At 36.2% G+C, this 27,488-nt stretch overlaps 1 protein-coding gene, 1 non-coding gene and 1 pseudogene across 17 annotated transcripts in view; all 3 read right to left on the reverse strand.

Moving 5' to 3' along the window:
- LOC139362490 (uncharacterized) overlaps positions 1 to 18,130 on the reverse strand; it is a 45,024-nt pseudogene extending 26,894 nt beyond the window's left edge.
- Positions 1 to 27,488, reverse strand: part of LOC105475378 (membrane associated guanylate kinase, WW and PDZ domain containing 2) — a 1,478,421-nt gene that overhangs the window by 1,356,022 nt on the left and 94,911 nt on the right. The window lies entirely within an intron of this gene.
- LOC112425562 (U6 spliceosomal RNA) lies at positions 11,074 to 11,180 on the reverse strand. The gene has a single exon (XR_003016682.2). It is a non-coding gene; the product is annotated as a U6 spliceosomal RNA (small nuclear RNA).

The raw sequence follows: 27,488 nt of genomic DNA on the forward strand, positions 1-27,488 counted from the left end.
TTCAATTCAAACTCTGAAACCTACTACCTTTTCTTTTTTTATGTTATTATATGTATTTATTTTTTTTCTTTTTTATTATACTTTAATTTCTAGGGTACATTTGCACAATGTGCAGCTTTGTTACATATGTATACTTGTGCCATGTTGGTGTGCTGCACGCATCAACTCGTCAGCACCCATCAACTCGTCATATACATCAGGTATAACTCCCAATGCCATTCCTCCCCACCACTCCCCATGTAGGCCCTGGTATGTGATGTTCCCCTTCCCGAGTCCAAGTGATCTCATTGTTCAATTCCCACCTATGAGTGAGAACACGTGGTGTTTGGTTTTCTGTTCTTGCAATAGTTTGCTGAGAATGATGGTTTCCAGCTGCATCCATGTCTCTACCTTTTCTTTTTAAAAAAACTTTCAAAACATGATTCATTTAAATTACTGATGTAGGCATAAAGGTGATTTTATTGAATGTTTAGTTAATTAGTTAACCAGAGTCATTTTCAAAACATTTTCACCTGATACAAAAATAAAAAAGACAATAGAGTTAAAATACATAAATATAAATTAATTGAAAATAATAGCACAAACAACTCAAGTGGAAGAAAAGTTATTTTTTAATAGTAGCAGGTCACTGTATTCTTCTAGGAATTTTATAAGTTTATGTATAACTTTTAAAAACTACTTTTCTAATAAACTGTGGAAACTTTCCCTTGATGAAAGAACAAATTTTACTTTCCAAAAACATTTAGTATTTTAGAGTTAAGGATGATAATACACTGTGAAAGAACAATGAAGTAGGTTTGCTATCTAATTACTCACCCAGCAACCCATCCATGTCATCTCTATACACATCTAGTAAACACCTTTGAGAGGCAGCTGTGACATTGGACTGAGGAAAGGACTTGAGGTTAGGAGACCAGATTCACATTCTGTTTCTGCCAGTTAACTTCTTATGTAACATCAGTGTTCCATTTCCTTATCCATAAAACAGAATTAATACTACCAGCCTCACTGGAGTGTGAATATTACATAATATAATGAATTTCCAAGTGTCTGGGGTAATATTTACATATTGATGATGTCAGTAAACATGGATAAGAATCTAATAAAAATGGTTATTTTAGTTCTCAGGTTGAAAAATATCATTTTGAATTTTAATTGTATTTAATTTAGGACTTTTTCATAATCCTCTCTTTTTTTATAAGTCTTCTATAATTTCATTAAAAGCCCCTGCCTTTGATCTCTGCATAATCCAGTTACAACAAAGCAATATCTGGTACCATTGGAGGCCCTGGCTGTTAAACAATTTGATATTGCCCCGAGTCAGACTATCAGGTGACCCTCTACTTAAACCATACCTATGTATGCCCAGGGTGTATAGTCTCTATTTTAAAGAATTATGGTATACTTTTCGAAAGAGTAATGTTGTTGTATTACAATCTTTACCTCTAGCCATATTGCTCTTGCAATTTTGAAGAGCTTAGTTGAGAATTTAAATGCAGGAAATATAAAAATCATAACTATGTGATGCTTCCATCAAGGATCTGTAATTGATAAAGTATAATGATGACATAGTCTGTTCTCAAGACTGATTAAATTCTAATACTCTATCCATCTTCATCAGATTATTCTTAAAAGCATAATTCAATTATATATGTATGACATGTATAATTATAAACAATGTTCATGGGCTACTTGAAGAACATTCAAACGTGGTCCAAAAGGAGTGGTTTTTAAATATTAAGAAAAAGTCTGGTAACACTCATGTTGAAATTTCTCAAGCATAAGTGCTTTGGTTTTTGGTTTACATTGCTGAGCTATGACTTGGTGAATCATCTTTGTAAAAGAACAACATAAATATAAATGCAAATTGTAAGAGTCACTTTTACAGTAGAGGGAGTTCCCCCTAAAATACATGAAGATACTCTGAAGATTTTACAAAATTCACAACATAATCACCTTTTCTTAACAAAAATGCAAAGATATATAATGACTTTAACATAGTTTATTTTTATCAGAACAGAGTGTTTATAGGCTGTGTCTTCAGGCTACATTTTACTTCTTTGCACAGTGCTTGAGTGAACATCAGTGACCATGATTTATGTATAGAAAAGGGAAAAAAATGCCTGCTGTGATATGAGTGGCATTTTTAGATACAGCAAGAGGACTCTCAAGGTCAAGAATAGAAAGATCCTTGGAAAATGCACAGTATAAATATTGAATCAATGGAAGAAATTATAAAGGAAAGGCAAGATATATGTAGTAATACCAAACAGCAAAACTTCAGTACAATAACCATAACACTTAATACTAGAAAAATGGTAAATATATAGGAAAATATATAGAAAAATGGTAAATATATAGGAAATAGATAAAGGAGAATCCAAAATAGGTAGTAAGATAATTTTATTTTCTGAAGTGCATAGCCACATCCTTAGTGGACAAAAGATGGGTAAATCTTTTTGACAAAATTTATTTTGCAGATATTTAGGTAGGAATGAAAAATTTGAGCTAAAAGCTATTGAGAATTTTGGTAACTAGTGCATTACTCTCACATATTATTTTAAATGTTCAATACTTTGGAAGTTAATTAGGCAATATATATCTCCTTGGTTTACATTTCTTAACACTTGTACTTTCTCTTCTGCAATGCTATATTTAAAAATAATGATTTAATGTAATGTCCATCTTCTCTTCCAAACTGCAAACACTTCTTAATTAGGGGGCTCACCTGACTGATTACCACTTTCTTTCAGCACCTAACATAGAGTAGACATTCAATTATATTATGACTAAATTAATGAGTCTCCACATCATTTAACTAATATTCTCATTCTTGGGAAATCAACTCAGATTGATAATTCAGAAGGACAAAAAGTGTTATAACAATAGCTAACAACTATTGAGCATTTGCAACCTATTGGTTTCCATAGGTTATCTTATTTAATTCTCATGATAGATTTATCAGGAAGCTACCATTCTGTATCCATTTAGGACACACGTGAACTGAGGCTCAGGGACATTAAATAGCATGCCTAAAGACACACTACTATTAAGAGGTTCTGACAGGATTTGAGGTTTATTCTGCCCAACTTCAAAGCCCAAGGTCTTAAACATCAGTATGTTGTATAGTACTATAAACTGTTTATGGTAGAGTTACTTATAAAAATAAAAACTAGGACGATCTACCTAACAATATGGAATTAAATATTCTTATAATTTATACAATTTAAATAATGACCAATATGCAAATAAAAACAAGTTATGTATAAGAAAAAAGAAGGAGCTTACACAGTATAGTATTTCATTTACAACGTATGTATTGATAAAATCAGGATAGAGGAAATTCAAATAGTGTGTGTGAAGATGACTGAGTTAATGGTATATTTGGTTTTTAATGCCAACAATGGCTTTTAATAATTCAATATGAATATTTGACTTTTTTTAAACTTCCACCTATAATGAGATTATATACTATTTTTCTTTCCATGTCTGCTTCATTTTACTTAGTATGATGTCCTCTAGGTCCATCCATGTTTTGACAAACGGCAGGATCTCCTTTTTAAAGGCTCAACAAAAATACAGAGATAGAGAGTAACAGTTGTTAGGGGGATAAGGAGAAGATGGAAGATGTAGGTCAAATGATACAAAGTAGCAGATATGTAGAATGAACAAATCTAGAGCTCTAACCTACAACATGAGGACTAGAGTTAATAAAATTGTATAGTACCAGGGACTTCTGTTAATTAAGGACATTTTAGCTGCTTCTGTAACAGAAAAAAAAATTCTGTGAGATGACAGATATATTAATTTGCTTGACTACAGTAATCATATTACTGTCTATATGTATCCCATAACATCATGTTATAACCTAAGACATACATAATAACATTTATTTTAAAATGGTGACATCTGAAATTGAAAACAGATGAAAAGTCTATTTTCCTCAGTATTTAAGACCCTTAGTAGGCCGGGCGTGGTGGCTCACGCCTGTAATCCCAGCACTTTGGGAGGCCGAGGTGGGCGGATCACAAGGTCAGGAGATCGAGACCATGGTGAAACCCTGTCTCTACTAAAAATAGAAAAAATTAGCCGGGCGCAGGGGCGGGCGCCTGTAGTCCCAGCTACTCGGGAGGCTGAGGCAGGAGAATGGCGTGAACCCGGGAGGCGGAGCTTGCAGTGAGCCGAGATTGCGCCACTGCACTCCAGCCTGGGAGACAGAGCGAGACTCCGTCAAAAAAAAAAAAAAAAAAAAAAAAAAAAAAAAAAAAAAAAAGACCCTTAGTAGAGAAACACCGAAAAGTCTATCTAGTTCACTTTATTTGAATTTAGAGAGTTTTCAAGCAATATTTTTACTTTAAAAGGTGTGTGAAATCGAGAACATTTTACATTGCACATTCCACTGTGAAATTCATTGCGAATTCTATAGAAGTGCAGTAACAAATGGGAGCATGTGAGGCTCTGCCGCATTGGTCCCTCCAGGCACAGACTACCAAATTAAATATTGTGTGCGCACCCCTATACATGTTCAGAGTTTCGCTTCATACGAAGATAAAAAAAATTGCAAAGAGAAAGATCTACAGCATAAGTCAGCAGTACAGACAGAGATGCACTCAGATTTAAATGAAGTAATCTGAGCAGTTGGTTCAAGTTTGAGATCAAAATTCCGTCAGTCTTTCTTGGTACAATGAAAAGCGATTATTTTAATCCATAAATCCTGACATTCCTTTATCTTGGGTACCTATATGATCACCTCTTAAAAAATACAATAGTGAAAACCTGCTGGAATAAAAAGTGCTTTGTGTTTTTCAAATTGAACTACAATGCCCATAGAGATAACCAAGTAGGGCAATGCTCATTCTTAAGACATGTTCTAATCTCTGACTAAAAAGACAGAACACAGGGCTTCATCCTGCCTATCTGCCACATGGGTAATTGAACACTTAATTGTGATGTGGTGTGTGCCTACTAGTCAGACATCGTGTATGCTTGCTTCAGCATTGCCACCACGCTGAGCTGCATGCAAATGAGTAAATCTAGTGACCCGGGAACATCTTCCTATTTTTAGGACAAGTGATGATTGAGCAGCAATGAACATAAACATCCTTTGTGATAGTGTCTACCTGCAGGTTTGGCATGTGGTAAATGCTCTTAAAATGTTAGTCGCTTTAAAATAGAAAAAACAAAACAAAACGAAAAACACTTTTGGATTTATAATGATTAATTATTCCCCCTGGCAACCTATTGCAGCAGCTCTGGAATGTTTCATTTTAGAAGGCAGTGAGACTAAGGGTGGGGTTTATTTGTTGCTGTTCTACATAGAGTTTGGAGAAGCAGGGAAGCTTTGCTGTTGCAGATGCATCTGCCTTTTCGAGATTAGTGTGTGGGTTAGAAACAAACAAATCCACCTCCATTTTTAAAAGGAATCCAGGTATTTCTCAGTTAGGTGGTCTGGGGACCAGACTTTGAGGACTGTCACTCATACCAGAATAAATAAGAAAGATACCTTAGGTGGACTGGGAATGTTATTTTAGCAGCCTTCCTTCCATAACAGCATGCAGTAACAGCTGTATTTACGACCAGCAAGCTCTACACTGAAAATTCTGACCAAAGTCCAAAGAACTTTTAAAACCAGGGTCTTTAACCTGAAGTCCATACATTTTGAGAGTCTCTTTGGATGAGCTTCTGGGGCCTCTGTGAGTCTCACAGGATTATAGGCAATATGTGACATGTACATTTTGTCTGGAGAAAGGTCCTACTGCTTTCGTCAGATTCTCAAAAGTGTTTAGGATCCCCAAATACGTTGTATCCCATGCTAAATGTTGTAGTACATTTTTGCTCCCTTGAGATGAAAGAGCCAGGAGTTCCCCTAAATACCAATGTCAGTGATGGGAGAGCCTCGCAATCACGCCTTGAGAGAGAAGAGTTCCCTGTCCACCTACAGAGGGTATTCCTACTTCCTACTAAGGGACAATGCTTCCTTGATTCTTTTTTCTTTTCTCTCCCACAACTTTTAGTGTAAATTTTGGGGTTTGGGATAAAAAAAGATTATACAGAATTTATATAATAAATAATCTAGAAAAATTCTTGTAAACAAAGGAGTCTTTGATAATCATAGAAATAGTATTCATAGGTACACAGTATACCTCTACCTTCTGAAGTTAATGATTTGGGTAACTACATTTTGAAGACATTTTGCCGATTACACTAGGACTTAAAAAGAGTTTTGCAGCTCCCTTGGCATCCGGCTATTGGTAATAGGTGCAGCCAACATTTTACCCTAAATTTCCTTCCCATTATATTTGACTGCCTCCCAATACTATATTTGTCCAACATAATACCATTAGCAAAAGGTGCAGCATAGCTTCCTTGATTCTTGATTCAGCATTCAGAGCCAGGGAAAAGAAACTGATTCTACAGTCACTCAAGTGGTATTAGCTACCAAAAGTCAGTAGATATTGTTGTACTATTATTTTCTTTAGGTTTACGATCTTCAACTTGGTCATACTTTCATTCAATATAATACATTTTCTAGAAAATAAGTACAAGGAAGAGCATGATATTTATTTTATGGTTATGTTTTGCCGTAAGTTATTTTAAGACTATCTTCTTGAGAGAAAAAAATATATTCATCTCATTATTCTATTTAAAGGGCTATACAAGTTTCAGATGTACGATTTTAAAATTCAGTATGGCCATGCCAAATTGTGAAACATTTCTATTTTTAACTATTTAGTAATTGTGTACGATTTTTAAAAATAATGTTTATTTACTGTTTTGTACTGTTAAGTGATATAACCATACTATGTTATAATGCTATGACTTAATTTATCAGTTTTAGGTAATATACTTTGGCTCCACACTGTTACAGATGGTGCAATCAGTCAATATTGTACCTATGGGTTTCTACATATGGTAGTTACATGCTTGGTTTTGTTTGTTTGTTTGTTTTCTTTTGTTTGTTTGTTTTGAGAAATCACTAAAATTCTTCCTGAGTTACTCTCCCAATTTTTTGTTATTTGTATATTTTTAATTGCCAGGGCATATACAATTCATTTTGGACTTTTTCATCAAATCCACACATTTCTTTCTACTACTTTTCTTCGTTCTACTAAGTATATTAATGCTTATCACCAGCCATTTGCTAAAGGTTTCCCTGTCATCCTTGATTGGCTGAAATTCAGTCTCTGGTATGTGAGCAGTATTTCTTGAGTTGTGGCACATTCTATATGGTTTGTGGCTTTATACTTAATGAACATCTTGGCTGGACATGAAATCCCCAGCTTAAACTTTGTTTCCTTGAGTATTTCAGAGGTTTTGTTCCACTAATATCTAGTGCTGCATACAAACAAGGAGAAATCAAAGGCCAACCTGAGTTTTTTTCCTCCTGCAAATAATATGATCTTTTTGGTTGGCCATTTAAAAGATGCTTTTGTATTAATTTACTAGAATGTGTCTTAAGTACATATATCCTGAGTATGCAGCAGAAAGATATGTCCCAGCATTGACTCAGTTTTTACTGCTACATAATATATGCTTTTAATATATATGGTTATTCTTTTCTGTTTTTAACATTTTTTTCCCTCAAATTATATTTTCAAATATAATTTGTTCTGTTATATTAGTTTTGGTTTTATTTTTCATGGACTCTAATTATGAACATACAACTTCTGCCTTGTCTGGTTTATGTACCAATCATTTTTTCCCTAATTCTTTATATAATCCATTTTAATTTTGATTCCTTGCCTTGCCTCATTATATCCTCTTTTTGCTGTGCTTTCTTCAGTGTCTATTCTCATGTCTCCTCTGTGTACTTCTGTTACATTTCTGTGATTTTAGTTTGTTTTAGTTTGTTTTGTTTGTGGTTTTAGTTTGTTTCTTCCATTTCACTGAATTCTGCCAATTGAAATTCTATTTCCTCCCACTGTCTTGAGTTCTTGCACTTATGATGCATGGTCTTCCTTTATAGTTGTAAAAGCTTTTTTACAATTTTCAATGCATAGTAAAACTTTAGGTGACAGCTTTCATATCAGGCCTTAACAACATTTTTCTTATAAATGCTCATCTATTGACAAATTTGTTGCTTTCTTTCACATTTTTTTCTAATAGGATTTTGGTATTAATTGTCTGCCAGTTTTTAAAAATTATTTGTCTATTGAAAGAGTTGTTTTTCCCTAGACAAGCCTTTGTGCGCAAATTTCCTAGGTAAGTGTGCCTATGGCTAGGGAAGGCAGAATGGTGTGTGTATGTGTGAACATCTGTATATGAATGTCCAGAAGTGCCTTTGGGCTTCATAACTGAAATAAATCTAGTCTTTTATCTTAAACTCTGATCCAAACTTGCATCCCTATGATGGCCAGTTACCTGAGGTTTCAGGAAAAGAGCCAGCACCTGGAGAAGCTCTTAGCCATTTTGTTGAATATGGGAACTCTGGCACAGGGTCACCCTTGGAAGTTAGAACCTAGTGTATGAAACAAACACCTATTATAAAAACTATTTATAAACTATAGTCAGTGAATTTGACCATTTGTCTGCATCTGAATACACAGGACTCTAGTAGCAAGATCCTTAAATCTGGAGTTACACAGAAGGTAAATTTGGGCACACAGCACTTATGTTGTAAGTATTGGGTCAAGAAATGCCTGAAATACATATAGGGTCAGAGAAAATTACTTTAATTTTTGTATTGGGCAGTAATACTCAGTGGAAATAAATGTTTTGGCATTAAATGGACCTGGATTTGATCCAAGTTCTAAGCATAAGATCATGAACAAATTAGTAAAATTAGTGGTTGGCAGCATATCTGATTCATAAGTGAAGTTTAATAAATGTCAGTTTCCTTCACTCTCCACACTGACATTGGTAGAAATAATGAGTTGTGTTTATTTAAAAAAATCAGCACCCTTAAGCAACAGGTGATAGTTCTTGGATTGAGTATTTGTTGGAGAAGATTATAGAAGAATACAAGTGAAGAACAATTTGGTTAATCTCTGCACTCAGAATCTGGTGCAAAGAGGGCTTACCAACAAAAATAAGAAGAGGTCATATTTTCGCATCATTTGAAATGCCTTTACTTAGAAAGGTGATGGTTCATAAACATCAACATCCTATTTAAGGAAGCAGTTTGCAGTTATCCACAGTGGCCAATAGAGCCTAGTTCATGAAGACCAGGATGGGGATCCTATAACAAACTGTGATTAAACCTAGTCTTAGTCTTTTTTTTTTTTTTTTTTGAGACGGAGTCTCGCTGTGTCACCCAGGCTGGAGTGCAGTGGCCCGATCTCGGCTCACTGCAAGCTCCGCCTCCCGGGTTTACGCCATTCTCCTGCCTCAGCCTCCGAGTAGCTGGGACTACAGGCGCCCGCCACCTCGCCCGGCTAGTTTTTTGTATTTTTAGTAGAGACGGGGTTTCACCATGTTAGCCAGGATGGTCTCGATCTCCTGACTTCGTGATCCACCCGCCTCGGCCTCCCAAAGTACTGGGATTACAGGCTTGAGCCACCACGCCCGGCCTCCTAGTCTTAGTCTTTCAGCTACTTGAAAATCCCACAAGTTGAAGTTCTAACAGGTTGAAATCTTCAGCTGAATTTCCAACAGGTTGAACTGATGTGCACTTCTAATGTCTGTCTTAACTTCTTCCCCCGTATTTTGGTAAGGTGCTGGGTACCCTACATTATCTTGCTGCAGAAAGGAGAACTGGATAACTTCTTATACTCACCTTCAGGCTATCTTGGACCTGGGACCAGAGTTCTGTTCCTCAGCTCCAGATCCACTTGTTTTCACTGCCTAGTTAGTGATCTCACTTTTCTTGAACTTGTCCATCACCTTTCTGGTTTACTTGTACTGCAACAGAGGCTGATTCTCAATAAGAACTCCATAAGAGGTCATACCTACCTACTAGGTTCCTCCCTGTCTTGGTCTGACATACTATACTCACTTTAAAATGATACATTTAAGAGTTTTACAAGGTAATTTGATGGAAACATTAATGAGCCAGAAATTTCATTTCTTCCCGTTAAACCTTGACAAAATTGGATCATCAGAAAGCAAAGGGCCTAGGTCTTGTTATTCATTCTCTGCAAGAATAACTCAGTCCCTTGTGTTAAGATAGAGTATTATGCTCTCAGTACTGTTCGAGCTCAGTAAAAGAAATGTCCACTGAACAAAGTGCAACTTTTTCAAAACTGTAGTTGAAGACATGGTCTGTTTTGTGTCCCAATATCCCTTACAAAAGAACTAACAAAGTGGGTTTTATCTTCAAGTCAATGTCAAGATAGTTTTTCCCTGTAGAATTATTTAGATGCTTTTTTTATTATGCAATTAAAAGGATATAGCCAAGAAACTCTTCTTAATCTGATATTCCAGAAAATTTAGAATCATATTCAGTGCTTATGTACTTGTAATTTAGTCAATTCAGATACCAAGTACCACATAATAATTAGCTTCTCTTGGGTGACTTGTTTATTTTACATTTTCTTCATGTTCAAAACACTAATCTCTTCACTAATTATCATGAGGAGCCACTTTTTAAAAATTTTATTTATTTATTTATTTATTTATTTATTTATTTATTTATTTATTTATTTTTGAGACAGGGTTTCACTCCTGTTGCCCAAGGTGGAGTGCAATGGCGCAATCTCGGCTCACTACAACCTCTGGCTCCTGGATTCAAGTGATTCTCCTGCCTCAGCCTTCTGAATAGCTGGGATTACAGTTGTGCGTCACCACGGCTGGCTATTTTTTGTATCATTTTTAGTAGAAATGAGGTTTCACCATGTTAGCCAGGCTGGTCTTGAACTCCTGAAATCAGGTGATCCACCTGTCTTGGCCTCCCAAAGTGCTAGGATTATAGGCGTGAGCCATCATGCCCAGCCTGAGGAAGCACATTTTTACATTTTCAGCTTTACTGAGGCATAATTGAAATTCAAAAACTTGCATATATTTATTGTTCACAATTTTATGAATTTGAATATATGCAAATACTCATAATAACATCACCACAGTCTAAGTAATATACATATTCAGCACCTCCAAATGTTTCCTTGTGTCACTTTGTAATGGGGGGGGGTAAAATATGGTAATATGGAATACTTTACACATTTGTGTGTCATCCTTGCACAAGGACCATACTAATGTTCTGGGTATTGTTATAATTTTGGTATATATGCTACTGAAGAGAGCACCATGAGGAACCACTTTGCATATCCTAATATGAAAGGACAAGAATAAAGCTATCTATGTATTTCACAGACGCTTTTAGATTTGACACTTTGCATCTAAGACTCCAATAAAGCTATCTATGTATTTCATAGACACTTTTAGATTTGACGCTTTGCATTTAAGACTCCATATGAAGGAAGAAGACATTTATATATATTTTTATTATTGATTTTCACCATCCTGATGTATTTTCTTTAAAAAATGGCATTGGCCCCAAAACTGGCTAATTATTATTTTTTAATTTTGAAAGTAATATGTATTATGTTAAAAAAATATTAAATTGAATATTCCACTACCCCTAATTTCCCTGATTCTGCTCCCTGTAGCTAATCACTGCTAGGAGTAGTTTCTTATGTAACATTATAGGAATTGCCTTCAAATTACTTTCTAGTTTTCATTTTCAATAGATCACTTCAAAACTATTTACAATGTAGCTAGAGTATGGATTATAAAACCAAACAAATAATTGAGGGTCACTAAATTATCAGTCAGCACTAACAAAAAAGCAACAACACTTAATCAATTACATCCATCCATGTATCTGTATACAAGCTTGTCATGCCCAATTAACTTTACATAGAGATTGCATTTTTAAAAACATAATGTATAGATTTTTAAATTGTGGAATTTTAGATCTGAGAGCAACCTTATAACTAAATTAGTGTTACTTCCTCATTTTATAGGTAAGGTAAGTAAGTGAGGATTGGATATACTAGTTCAATGAGATGAATCCAAATCCCTTGACTCCTGACTGTATATGAGATAATGTCAAACTCTGTGAACTAGAGATGTAACAACTAACTATGGATGCTCAGCAATTTAAACGAAATAAAAACACAGCTACAAAACACTTCACTAGTTAAAAAAAAAAAAAGTACAACGAATCAATCTTAATTACATCAATAACATCTGAGGACCAGTATTACACTATGAATAACAGAATTACTTACTCCCAAGATGTTCACAGGCTAGCTAGGGAGGTAAGACATAAACATGTTTTAGAAATCTAGCAATGCAAAGAGAAATGAATATAAAATAACTTATAAGATTGCTATAGAAATGAGCAATTCCTATAGGAACAAGTGCCATAGGAATGACAGGCAGGAATAACTTGTGCATAGTGATGGTGACATGGAGGAGGTGGCATTTCAGTCTGGTTTATAGGCCACATAAAAGAAAGAGGATTTCTTATGCCAATAAAAATAGATATAAACAAAGGTACAAAAATGAGAAAGTTTTTGGTGTGTTCAGAAGACAGTGAGTACCTGAATTTGACTAGAACTTTGGATTTGCACATGGAACAGTTGACAGTATTAAATGGCAGGGATGCTTTGGTGGATGGAAGACTCTAAATGGCACACTTAGGAACTTGCGTGTTACCTTGCAGGTAACAAGAAACCACTGAAAGTTATTAGGGAACAGGATAATATAAAAGTGGCATTTACCTGGGTGACTCACTACCCCAATAGTAGTGCTTGGGTACCTGTGGAAAACGATCCCTCTTCTGATGAAAACTGCCCTGTCTTTAATCTCTCTGGATAACTATGAGAGACAGATGATCTCAAATGAGTAGATAATCTGCAGGATGACTCCAAGAATGTCCATATCCATCTATTTATTACATATTGTTATGGGTTGAATTGTGTCCTCCTAAATGCCTACATTGAAGTCCCAACTCCTAGTACCTCAGAATGTCACCTTGTTGGGAAACAGGATCACTGCAGACATAATTAGTTAAGATGAAGTCATACGAGCATGCCCCAATCCAATATGACTTATCATGGCCTTATGAAAAGGAGAAATGTGGGCACAGACACATACATCAGGAGAACACCAAGTGAAGATGACGGAAGAGATCAAGTTGATGCTCTATAAAGTCAAGGAGAACCACAGATTGACAGCAAACCAGCAGAAGAGGCATGGCATAGATTCTTTCTCACAGGACTCAGAAGGAACCAACGCTACTGACAGTTTGATCTTGAAATTCTATTCTCTAGAACGGTGAGAAAATAAATTTCTGTTGTTTAAGCCACTCAATTGTGGTACTTCATTACAACAGACCGAGCATACTAATGCATGTATGAACACTAGAATCCAAGAATCCAGGAAGACACTAAGTCTGAAGGTTGGATTTTGATGTTCTCTTGAGGTATAGAGAGCAAAAAATGCTATTAACTAAATTTGCTAAGTTTCAGAATTGAGAAATTCTCGTAATATTTGTTTCTTGGATGTGTTCTAAAAAAATCTAAGAATTATGAGGAAGAAAAAGAGTCTAAGTTAAAAATAAACTTTGAGGCTAAATCACTTCTTGGTTCTAAGGATTCTGTGTGATAGTAACAGCTTTTTGAAATATGTAGTCATAACTAGCATCTTAAGTGTATGCCTGAGTTCAAGATTTTCATTTATTTTGCATTCACTATTCCTTAGCCAAGAAAATCACCCCATATCCATTATTTCCACTGTTGCACAGAAAACTGCCAAATGTGAAGAGGCATATTAAATGTAAAAATATTACCAAATGATCTGGCAATAACTTCCATTGTTAATAATGCTCATAGGTAACCCATTTCTAAATCTTTCTCTTCTTAAAATTATATTTTACTAGTCAGATTAAAGGAAGAATAGACCTTTAATTTAAGTTAGATGGGATGAACAAAAGAATCTATAATTTTTGAGGGAAGAGTAATACCCAACACTTAGACTTTTTTGTAAGGTTGCCATTCTGGCCTAGTTAGTAAAAAGAAACCATCATTATTGTTTTCATTTTCTTATGAGTCTCCTTCAGCTCACTTCGTACTTAATTAAGAAATCACTTATTAACCCAAGTAGCTTCGTTTCTTCCCAACTATCCTTGCAAATACTCATATAATTTCCTATGAACATTTCACCACTCATAAAAATCAATCCAGTTTTGAGGTTTTGTTTTCAGAGTATAAAATTTACGATGAAAGTACTTTACCATGAGTTTTTCCCGTCTTGTTTTCAACATGTGGTGGGATACATTTCCCTAAACAGCTTTTGATTCTGATTTATCTTGCTCATTAGACTGTTACTACATCAATCCATTTCTAGGCACTGTTTTGTCTTGCTCATCAGACTATTACCGCATCAATCCTTTTCTAGGCACTAAGGCCCTCTGCAACTGTACTGCCCTCTGTACTGAGTCGTTCTCCAGTTCTCTGATCCACTAATTCTCTCAATGAAGTCTGTGCTTCTGGTAGTATATTTATCTTATGGTTTGCTGAACCCTCTATACTCCTGGGTTATTGCTCTTCCTCCAGTTTTTTACTGCTGGAAAACTTTCCATTCCTATGGTCAGGATTCCATGTTCAACCTTTCCTCACACCGTATCTGGTTTTCTTAGGTAGAAATGATCTCTCCTTTTGCATTTTTAGAGCTGTTAGTTCACACAATTACACAATGGTTTGCAGGGATGTGTCCTATACAATTGATTATTGCTTATTGAATTCACATCTGTGATAATGGCTCTAATACACTATTATAGTAGATCTTATGTGAGCATAGAGAGTCCAGCTGTCTTGAACATCCTGTCACTGGTTTTCAGATTCCCTGGAAACGTCATTGCATTATTCGTGGCCATGATCCCATCAATTCTTGACTCCAGTGATCCTCACCGTTTTTGTCTTAATTCGAGAGTGTTAATCTTTACCTTTTTAATTTTGCCCTAACATGGCTTGAACAATGTTTTGTTTTACAAAGAGCCTGTTCCTTTTTGTCTTAATTCGAGAGTGTTAATCTTTAACTTTTTAATTTTGCCCTAACATGGCTTGAACAATGTTTTGTTTTACAAGGAGCCTGTTCCATAAATATTTGTTGGTTGAAATAATGAATACTGAATGTCTTTCTGTCATGTTAACGTCTTACAGAAAAATAGCACACTAAAACCATAACAAAACAGATCTGTCAAATCTATATTTAATTCTTTACAATTTTATTAAATTATGTGAATACATGATCAATACTAAATGACTTCATTTCCCCTCAATCCTGCCTTAATTACTCAAACCTCTCTGTTCTTCCATAATCCCATGATTCGTTCTGTGTTATCTTTTCTTCTTTGCCTCTTCCACACTGTGGATCACCCTATCTTAAGCATTTTTTTTTTTTTTTGTCTGCACAGCTTCATTGACATTGAGTGATTAGTTTTGCTTAGCTTTTTAACTAGGCCTATGTTACACACGAATTATCTCACAGAGCTCTGGTCTTCTTCTCTTGTCACTTTCATCGTATACCTCTTCCTTGAGCTCTGTTCCTGCACTTCCAACTGACCAGACTTCCCATGTGGAAGAGCTGCTCTCCCCTTAATTGTAACATACATCATACTGAGAAGATTCCTTACAGATATACTCTGTTTATCCCTTTGGTAGACTTCAGCTGAAAAGTCCAGGAAACATGAATAATAAAAGCATGGAAAAAACTTAAGTACAGTTATTATTTGGAAATATTTCATGTATAGCTTTGTGTATATGGCCATAAACCTTAAACTGTCCCAGGATTATATCACAGAAAAATCTTAAATACAATTACTAGCGCTCTATTATTTAGAGGTTCAATACTAGTTAGCATCACGTATATGTTATCTTCTGATGACAACAAATTAGCCTTAGGAATTATCAGGGAACACTAGCACCATAAAATCTAATTAAAAAGCAAGCTAATTGGTAAAGCCTTTACTCTAAAAATCTAAGTCAAGAATATTAAGATATTGCACGTGATAAAAATAAATAAAGAAGATCCAATCTTATTAATGAAATAAATAAGCATTTTTACGATCTGTGAACAATGCCTGCTTAAGAGATAATGAATTTTCCTGAAATGTTTTATTTGCCCCAAAGCAAAATGCTGTCATTTAAGCAACCTTATTTCAGCTCTGTTTTAATGTGCTGCAGATCTTCTAGTTTAATTACACAAATAAAGAAAATTACAATGGCATTTTGGAGTGAAAACTAACCATACCTCTGATACTATTTAATGTAATCAGAGTATGGTAGTAAGGGGAGACCATTTAATGTGTATATACGTTCTAACATTGTCTTCATTATATTTATTAAATTGTTTGATGCTAGTGCATAATTATAGTTTGGACTTGTATGTCAGCAACATGGTAGGACAAAAAATATAACTAGTCATTATAATGACCTTGATGGTCAAATCTGCCTTATCAATTTCAGTGTCTCCAGTAACTAGTTGCCCGCATGTAAGTGCTCAGTAAGTTGTGTGTTGAATAATAATTTGAAAGGAAGTCTAGAAACTATTTTTGTCTAAGTTTCTACAAATCAAAAAGACGAGTTTTCTGCTTTTTTTTTTTTCTGGCCATCAGAGAAAAACAACTTATCAGGTAAAGTGAAGCATTCATCGTTTACAGCCACTTTTGATTTTTCTATTAATGTAGTTCATCACTTTTTTCCAGAAGAAAAATATCTCTAATCTGTTGTGAAAATAGGGTTTTATCATTTTTGAAACTTTAACAACATAAAATATATGTGCATTAATCACTACGCTCTCTTCTGTTTTAGAACAAAATATGCAATACAGAGGAAGCCGACCCATTGAAGACAACAGGAGAGAACAGCAACTCTGCTCCACATCATTACTTTTGACAAATATTCAGGAAGTCTTAAAGTCTTTAGCTCAAAAAAAGACATCTCTATCATGTAAGCAAAACTATTTGCACCATTATTTTTCATTCACCACTTTCTATGTAATGTATTATCTGTACATAAAAGAGGCTATCTTTAAGGTTTTATGGATTTATAAAATGTAGCAGTGTGTTCATAATTTGTTGATTCATTCCTTTTATCAATATCCATAAAAATTTATAATTAGGCAATATCATTTCTCAGTAGGAATAGGCGGATTATAGAAAAGGCTTAGGGATTTATAAAATGATACAAATACGTTCTAAATACAACATTAGCATTCATTATCTTGCAAATGTTGTTTTTGCTTACAAGTATAACACTAGATTGGATATTAGGAAATCTGGTTGCTGTTTCTATCTTGCTTTGTAACCCTGAACAAGCATTCCAATTCTTAGGATCTCAACCTCTTGCTTAGAAAAAGAAGGGATTAAATAAGATGACCTCCAAAGACTCTTTTAGTTAGTAATAATAATTTGAATATTAATAATAGCTAGCATTTACTAGGTGCCAAGTTCTGATTATTTATTCCCCACAACACTCTTTGTTGGTGCTGTTATTATTATTTTACCTCAAAGAAAACTGAGTCTAGAGAGGCTGAGCAATTTGGCCAAGGTCCCATGGCTTAAAAGTGGCAGTGCTAGAAAGTGAACCCAGAAGCATGGATCTCTAATCTGTGCTCCTACCTGCCACCTCCTACTGACACTTTTCATGAATAATATTACATGTTTCTGCTTATGGCATCAATGGAAAGTTTTATTTTTCCCCACTGGTGCTCAGGGAAAATTAGAATAAACTTTAGAGCCAATAATTTTGACTTTATAATCCTAATTCTATCACTTACCCTTTCTGTGACCTTGGGCTAGGTGCTTACACTCCGAGTCTCTTTCGTCGTCTGTGAAATAAGAATACTCACCTACCTCACAGGCCTGTTGTTTGAGTGAAAACTAAAAATGCATAGTCTAGGAGGCATTCAACCAATTTTGTTTTCTTTCCTAATGTTGAAGTACAGAAGCTGATGCTGAGGCCGGAACTTGATATTAAGACCACAGAGTAGGCATTTTTAGGATTCACGTTCCTAGTAGCTCAGATGACACTAAAAATCCGACCACTGCTGAACTGTGAGGAGTCATGAAATAAAATTAAAAAGAGAAAAGCCTACATGTTCCTCTAGGGTGTACGCAGTGCTCCAAAGCCTCAGAGGCCGGATTTTCTGGAAATTTGTTCATTTCAATCTTTAACCTCAGGGGCATGCAAATAGTCAAGATTGTCTGGTAATGAAATAACAGCTTTTAGAATCTCAGTTTTTGGTCTATAACTTCATGCCCTCTGCCTTTTTAAAATGAATCTTTAAACAAGCACATAATTTATTTTAGTCTTTCAAGGACATCTTGGGAACACATAATTTAACATGTTTCATATTATAGAGAAAAAAATTGCTGTGAGAAAAGTAATAATAAGGACCTTGCCAAATTGTCTTATTTATTACAGTTAATCAACATCAGTCCCTCTCCCACCTGATAGTTCTGTTTTAATTGCAGATGTTAAAAAAATAAGGGAATGAATACTTGCATACATCTTCCTTTGAATTTCTGTGTGATGAAGGCTTAAGCAAATGTTTAAGAAGATGCGCTGAATGGAAACTAAATTGACAGTAGAATTAAGTTTGAGGAAGATTCAAGGATATGGATTAAATAGTCATTCTTCTTATTACAATTTTGAATTTAGATAAGAATCACATACCTTTGTTTTTCTGCTAAGTTCTAAACACTTTGGTCTGTTACTGAGAAAATTATTGTTAAATATTTTGATGTTTAAGAAAAGTACCTCAAAAGCATCTGGAAATGAGGGAAATTTACGTCCCTTTGCTTAATAGATTGTATGAAACAAATGGACAAACCGAGGTTAAATAGTGCATTGAGAAAAGTTATAGAATATTAATTTGTTTCATTTAATAAAACAGCTCTATTAAGTAAATGTTATTATAGAATAGTCCTACAGACCTAAAGAGTTCCTTCGGATTTGAAAATGAAACTGTTATTTGATTCTAAAACCAGGAAAAGTTGTATAAAGCAAAGAAACAATATGCTTCAAATTTTTTTAAAGTAAACTGAACTGTTGGAAAGTATGCTTAATGTTAAAGAATGATCTGACATTTTCATATATGTCTGACATTTGAAAACATTGTAGGGTTAAAGAATTTAAATTAAGTAGGATTTATAGTGAATCAAAATATCATAGGACATTCTGTTTTGTCTTGTCATGCATCTGGTAAAATGTACTTGAAGTTAAATTTCTCTGTTCACAAATTTTAATGACTTGTAGTTAAGTAAAACAAGACACTACAGAATTGTACCAACACAGTGATTTCAGCCTTGCTATTAACTAGCATGTTGAAATTTCTTCAATGAAAATAATACTAGAAGAAAAACTGAAGAATTTGCTTCATATTTTATGCATGCAGGAAAAAAGTATAAATAAAGAGAACAGGCTGTTCTAAGTCTAATTCCATAACTACTACAGATGAATTATTATAGTATGTCAGATGTATCAATCTAGGTTGAAGTAGATATTTTTAATTAAAATTATTAAAACATCAAATGTAGCTCTGGTATTGTAAAGATGTACAAAATTATTACAATTCATGGAATATTTCCAAACTTTAAAAGCACTTCAATGTGAAAGATGAACACTTTCTAAAATACATGGATCAGTTTGTGCTGTGCAGAATTCACAGAAGACAAAGCATTTATCAATTGACATGTACCTTAAATCTTTCTTCCACGGCTTCAATATTTTAAAGTGCCAGGCATTGTGATGAGTGATTAAAAATGTCCACTATTTCACTGTTTCAGTGATTCAAACTTGCATGGTCATGGGGCACAGACTTACAGGTAGATCAAAATTATTAATTTATTTATTCAAATCAAAATCACGGTAATTTGCCATGCTTTGTTTTTATTGAAATGCGGTCCCTTTTTAGGAATGTTGTATACTTTTCCTGCAGCACTAGAGGGTACAGATAACACCATATAGAAATTAATAATGGGGAGAATGCACCTATTGGTAAAGAATAAATGAAGCATTGTTATCTTTAGAGCAAAAAAAGAAAAACCACATTAAGCAACACTTCATGATTATAGGACTACTAAAAATAAACCTTCAGATTTTCATAAACTCCTCACAAAGCTCAGAACGTCAATTATGCAAAGTTAGACATGGATGACTCGGAGAATGCACAAACAGCTTTGTCTCATTTGGGGAAATCTTAACCGAGAGGAAATTTTGGAAATGGTGGTCAACCAAGCAGAGATCGCTTTGAAAACATTCTCTCTATTGGTAGAGTCCCAAAGACAGCTTTCTAAAAGTCCTGGGTTTCTTGAAAATGTTTCAGACTGGTCAGAGATTAGTAGGAAGGTCTCTTAGAGGTCATGCAGCTCAGGATTCCAGGCAGCTCTGAAATTTGTTAAACAAGGAGAAGTCGAGACTCTGCTAAAGCAGAAGCATGAGGGGGAAGGTGCAGTTTGCAATCTGGCTGTAAGCCCCACTCACACTGGGATCTCTGTTCCCATAGTGTATTATTACTGGAGGACTAACCTGGCCACCATATAATGTCAGGTAGAATTTAAGGAAACATTATTCACAAAGAAGGTATAGTAACCATTGCTCTCAGATCCAAGAGAACCTTATCCCAACAGTGGAGGTTAAGAGTACAACTAACATATTTAGATTCAAGGAAAATTCAGCTTAGATGAGCCAGTTTACAAAGTATAAGCTATACCAGGAGTGCCTCATGCTAGCTGAGTTTTATACTTTTGAGAGTCGAAAATTGGGAGCAGAGTCTTGCAAATTGTATAATAATGCCAACTAAGTAATTTTCCTAAGCCCTTCCAGTATGCCAGGATTAGTATTTAGTATGCCAAGTGCCTTTACGTACTTTAACTTATTTCATCCTCCCATCCACCCTAAGAGGTAGGTTCTCTTGTCTCTATTTTAAAGTTGAGGAAATGTATACTTGTAGACTTGAAATACGTTCTCAGGAAAGGAGTTGCAAAAATAACAGGAGGCCGATTTAGCTTACAGGGGTTGGACTATGACTTGCAAGAGTTTAGGGGGCAACAAACATAGTGGTCCTGGAAATGTCTTCTACCAACCATCCCCCAGCTGCCTAGGACCTCCAGATGTGGATGCGGCTTGGAGCCAAGGGAGCACTTGAAGCCCCTCTTCTTCTCAGCCCTGGCAGGGTGGTTTCCCAACACCCTCAACACATTCACGATGAATGAGAGGACCTGCACTGTCTGTGACCACCTTCTCTTCAGCCATGGAGGAAGCCTTGCTGTCTCTGGCTGTGATATCTTCTCGCAGATCCCTTAATCAACAACTCCCAGAGCCTCCAGACCCAAGATGCATTTTGGAACCCCAGGACAATCCTGAACTGGCACCCGCCCTGGTGTGTGCCCTTTGCTGCTGCTACTTTGGAATCATCTCCTGCGGCTATGGCCACCACTTCTTCGAGGCAGTGATATTTCTCTCAGGCCTGCTGTCTGGAGCTCTGGTGATCTCCCTGCTCTTTCATAAGTGCTGCAGATACAGCTGAGACTGGAGGTGAGCATGGGCATCACACTGGGCATTGGACTCTTCTGCAGCCTGGTCACAATGTTGATTTGCAGTGTTGGGCTCTTCTTAATTGGTCTCCTTCTAGGTCTGAACCTGGATGCTGGGACTCTGCTGGGCACTGAGTCCATTTACCAACTACTTTCACTGGGTGCTGGCAGGAGGTGATGGTGGGGCTGAAACTGCTGGGAGCCCTGCTCATGCTTCAGTGGTCACATCCATTCATAGTTGTGGGCACAGCCCTGCTGGGTACTATGGTGCTGGTGGCTTGTGTTGACTTCTTCCTGGAGGGGCTGGGAATGGACAGTTGACTGGGAAAATGCTGGCAGGGACTTTGAGCCTTGTCTCCTTTCTGCTGGCATAGCTAGATTTTATTCGACTCCTGGCCAGCCTTGGGGGCATCTAGGGCCCTGGCCCAGTGGAAGCTCATGGCTAAGGAACATGGAGGCCATGCTAACGTGATCTTGAGCTACCAGCAAAGGGGTGTCCAACTCCTTTGGATCTATCAGCAAGAGGCCAAGTAGCACCAGACCACCTCTGGGGTGGGGCTACTTTGTGAAAGTAGCTACAGGTGTCAGCTCCCTGCCAACACCAAGAGCCCTGCTGACAGTCTGGCTCCAAGTTATCTCCAGAGTCTTTGAGAGCAGCAACTGGGACCAGTCCCTGAGGCCACAGTCCCCGACACTGACCTGGACCTGGGTTCTGACTGTAGTTCCACTGTTCCCCTCACAATACCCTCTGGTTCTATGCAGACCTAATCCTAAACTTCCAATTTTGCCTCTACCCATAGTCAGAGCCTGAGAATACTAGGTGGGCAGGGCTTGAGCCCATAGGACCCACACACAAACTTACCCGCTTCTTGGACTTGGGGATAGGGTCTGTGCTTCAACCCCGACCAGCCCTGTAGGGATATGTTTCGGGACAGATAGAGAGGAATTTTGTGAGGAAGGGAAGTGTGAGTACCTACCTCTGTCCAATAAGAGAGGTGCCCTGGTCCCCAAAGAAACTCCCTCCAAGTTCCTTTCAAATTCCCTCTAAATCAAGTACGGCATTTACCCAAAAAGCCTTTTAAGTGCCCACCTCAGTGTACCTCACAACGGTAATATTAGAGGATTTGTTTTTATAGGAGCTACAGAAAATAGGGTGCCTTAAAGGCATTTGATAGCTTACTCATGGGGAGAAGGGCACAGAGGAGCTCCAGGATACCCCAACTCCTAAGTCGCTCATTAGTGAGTAGTTGGGTTTCTGGTTGACTTTTTCTCCTGGACCCAATAGGTGTAAGCCCCCTTCTCCTACCCCTGTTGGGATCCCTATCTTTCATGGTGCTTCCCCTTCTCTCCTTCTCTACCTGAGCAATACCACAGGGCATTGGTCCACATGCCACAGTCTTGCCCTTTTACCCAAAGCAGCCTGGCCTTCAGGGCTGCATGGGAGAAAGGTGCCTTCCCTACCTCTCACTGTGGGTGATATTCATTTTCTCTTTAATCAGAACTTTGTTCCTGCAACTAACCCATTCAGACCCTTCCCCCTCTCACCCTCCTGCCCAAGATCTGTTCTCTGGTTCCCCAGACAGCATAAAGGAAGACATATTCTTCCCCTGGGGAGCAAGGTTATGATGGGAGAGAGGGAAAACATAGGAGCACGTGAATAAAATGGCAGTGAATACTGAAACAAACAAACAAAAAACAAACAAAAACAAAACAGGAGGGGAGAGAGTAGGAAAATTAAGGAAAAATCACTAAGGTGTTAGAACTTTCTCTGCTGATCTCTGTGGCCTTGTAGCTACTAGTTTTATGGTTTCCTTCACTTCCTAGTGGTGTTGGAGGTATACATTTTAAATTATAACTACATTTAAAGAAGTAAGTTCATTGCAACTGATCAGGACACAGTCAGAACCCACAGTCAACTCAATGGAGAGACGTTACTTGAAAGGCAACACAGATAGTTCTACAGGGCCTTTCACACCATGTGTTTGCCACTGCCATGACTTTTTGTTTTTTTGTTTTTTTATCCCTAAATCAGATAGATAGACAGATAGAAGATAGAATGAGTTCTACCTATTTTTATCAATCTCTGTCTATTGCTTTAAATACAACAACCACTGTCCTTATCAAAACTCCCATATTCTTTGTGAACTAATTAGTTATACTGACGAAAGACAATTGTCAGATATACAAATGTTTTAAGATGGAATCAAAACTTCCTATTTTGAAAGAGACAATTAACATATTTAAGAGATTAATATTTTCTGCCTTTTGTAGGTAAAACGATGTCTTCATATATAATCATGCCATATAGAAGCATATTAACGTGTCATTTTAAAATTAAATTCTTTGTAGCAGATATTACAGACAATATCTAGGAAATAACCAGAAATAAAAATGCCCATACATATATTTACAACATCCATCTTGCTTAAAGGATATAATTTTGTTTTGTCTATTCTACTTTGACAATAGTATTCATATGAAGTGTATAATAATATGTGAAATAGGTTATATGAAAATAGATTAATTCATAAAGTATAATTGTTTAGAGTATTTAGGAATTTAAAATATCACATGCATTATAGAGCCAGAACTTCAAACAATCATTAGAATTATTTTCTGTTGAGTTCTTATTCTGGAATTGCTAATAAATAACATGCTATGTTACAAATCTCTCAGCCTCCACAATAATCTACATCAGCAGTCAGTATTAATAAGAATAGTGGACATGCACCTATATTCAGTAAGTCATGACTTCTGCAGTGTTTACACTCTGTAATTTAAACATTAAGGGAGAAAAACAAAAGTATTTCGAAATGAAAAGCAAACAAAGTATCCAAATGTTTCCTATTTACAGCATTAATTTTTAGAAAAGACATGTTGATCTTGATCTTAGAATGTTCTCAGTTTCCAAAGCCTTGATATTTTATTGACCTTCAAAAAAGAAAATAAATACAAACACCAGTCAAGATTAAGTGATACTATCTTAAACACTTTCTGATGAGAGAAACTGACTATAATACTGGCATTCACAGAAAGAAAAAAAAAAACACACACACACAATCAAAGTAGATCTTTATTTCTAGAGTAAAAGAAATAGATTGGGTCACTGTGTTTAAATAAACCATGTTATAACCCACAGCATGACTGAATATAGGACTAAATACTAGACACATCACTGTGGGGTTTTGTCATGGGGTCTTACTCTATTAAAGAGATTACTCTTTTTTTTTTTTTTTTTTTTTGAGACGGAGTCTCGCTGTGTCTCCCAGGCTGGAGTGCAGTGGCGTGATCTCGGCTCACTGCAAGCTCCGCCTCCCGGGTTCACGCCATTCTCCCGCCTCAGCCTCCCAAGTAGCTGAGACTACAGGCGCCCGCCACCACGCCCGGCTAGTTTTTTGTATTTTTAGTAGAGACGGGGTTTCACCATGTTAGCCAGGATAGTCTCGATCTCCTGACCTCGTGATCCACCCGCCTCGGCCTCCCAAAGTGCTGGGATTACAGGCTTGAGCCACCGCGCCCGGCCAGAGATTACTCTTTATATCAATGAGTAATATTCATTCCTCAGGTCCAAAATTAAGAAGAAGAAAGTCTAGCAAATTTCAATTTTGCCTGTCAGTCCTCTCAAAAGCAGAAAAGGAGAAGAAATTTCCATGTTTAAATTTCTGTCTATAACCCTCATGTTTAAATCTAGAGATGGTTACAACGGGTATTATAAATGATGTCCAAGGTCATTTTACTCATTTTGTGGATTCCTTCAGTATTGGAAATCTGACATTCAGGCTTGTTTAACTGTTCAAACAGTACAGAATAGCCAGAAGCTGTGATTTCTTCAGATTAGTAAAGAATAACCCAAAGGACTGGAAAGTCAAAGAACAGCTAAAGAAAGCATCAAATAGCCAACACTGTACCTCATCAGGCTGGCTGACAATGCATCCTGGGAGACATGACTTTATCTTCAAAGTGACACCATGTGAGTTTTGCTCACTGAACCAGGCATCTTACGCAGGGCTCACAGCAGAGTAAGTTGCCAACTCAGAAAGGGCATACATACTGACTGCAATTGTGCTGACCCTCAAATAGTTGTTTGCCTATCAAAGGAAACTATTTGTTCCATCAGAAAATAAAAATAAGCAAATAAAAGCAAGTACCATCACTTTAATGTCCTCTCTTAAGGTTGCCCTGCTTTATTTTTAACTTGAGATATAAAAAAGTCAAGCAAGCCCTCAGCCTTTTAGTGAATTGCTAAGGAAGTTAAATACGGAAACTAAGAGAAGCTGGAAAAGATCTATGGCATTAATCACATCACGTCCTTCTATCTCTGTCCAAAAGGGGCATAAGTAATCTATTTTGACCTAAAACAATCTTTAAGAAATGGAACCCCATCACTTCCCACAAGCCTAAAATAGGACTTAAGTGTATATACCTACCATTGCCATTTGCTGGCTTAGAAATATTGCATATGCCATCTAACTTCTTTGAATTTTATTTTTTAACTATAAAAAAAATCTTGTCTCCTATGTTTATGTAACACAACTAAGTATGACCAGGTGCACGAAAATACTTGCAAGTCATAAAAATGCAAATAATATTATTAAGCTGGATCTCTTATTTAATTACTATTTATTTATTTCCAATTGAGTGCATTCTGTTTTGTTCAGGACCTTGATTTGTAGGACAATAAATAGGTCAGCCTTGAGACCCTATTTAAGTATTTGAAATCAACATACTAATATTTAAAAGAAACACATTATTAATGAGCTATTAGGTCCCTACATTTAAAAAACAACCACCTTTCTCTATGAAAATATCCTCTGCTGTTGTAGTTATAGTGACTTTCCCCTTTTCTTCCCCACTTAACACCAACACTTCCCCCACCCTTGCACACACACACAGGTGAGAGAAAAGAAGTGCAATGTGCATTTGATTAAATAAGGAATATTTTAATGTTGTGTAAATACAAATAAATGGAATTTTTCTGAATTCTATTTTTACCCAAGTCAACTCATCTTTCAACATCAGTTTTATGATAATTTCAGAATATTCTCTGGTTTTTCCAAAGCATCCTAATTTGTGCTAGGTAACGTAAAGGCCTATAGCACTCTTGCACAAGGGAGCAAGAGGGCTATACCTCTCGAGGTAACTAGATGCAATATATATGGTAGTCTATGGATAAAATTTTCTGAAAATGGAATGAAAAGTCTTATTACAGACAGATAGCCTGAAGAGGAAATAGAGACACAATCATAGAAAATGACTCAGTCTAGAAAACTTAGCTTTCCCTATGGTCTGAGGATCTCCTTACCCACCCAGAGATATCAGGGTAGTAGTTGAGAGGTAGGGGGAAGCACTGGCAGAAGGATCCCACCACACCTGCATCCTTCTAGTGAAACTTGGAAGCATAGCCTGGGGAAACACCTTTCACTCCCTCAGGAACCAATAGCAAGAATAAGGAAAAGCCTCAGTGGCACTAGATAAACCAACCAGACCACAGTAATACCACAAAGACTCTGCAATTTGAAGCACAGTCCACAAAAGTAGGTCAAAACACATGTGCAAGACCTAGAGAGGCTGACTTTGAGCTAAAATTAAAGAATCCAGAGTTTGCTAACATAATAGACAAAATGTCAAGAATACAGTCAGAAATCACACACACCAAGAACCTAAAATTTCACACCTTGAATGAAAAGACAATCAATTGGTGCCAATACTGATGTTAATTAGTTGTTCAAAATATCTAATGAGGATTTTAAAGCAACAACATAAAAATGCTTCAAGAATTAACTACGAATCTCTTGAAACAAATGAAAACATTAAAAAATCTGCAAGAAAATTGTACATAAAAATAGTGGAAAATATTAAAATAAAAAATACAATAACAGAAACATAAAAACTCCTTAGGTGAACTTAATAATAGAATGGAGATAAAAGAGAATAGAATTAGGAAATATGAAACAGAATAAGAGAATTCATCCAAAACTGAACGATAGAGAGGAAATAAACTGGGAGA

The sequence above is a fragment of the Macaca nemestrina genome, chromosome 4 (genome assembly GCF_043159975.1).
Source record: "Macaca nemestrina isolate mMacNem1 chromosome 4, mMacNem.hap1, whole genome shotgun sequence".
NCBI classification, from domain to species: domain Eukaryota; kingdom Metazoa; phylum Chordata; class Mammalia; order Primates; family Cercopithecidae; genus Macaca; species Macaca nemestrina.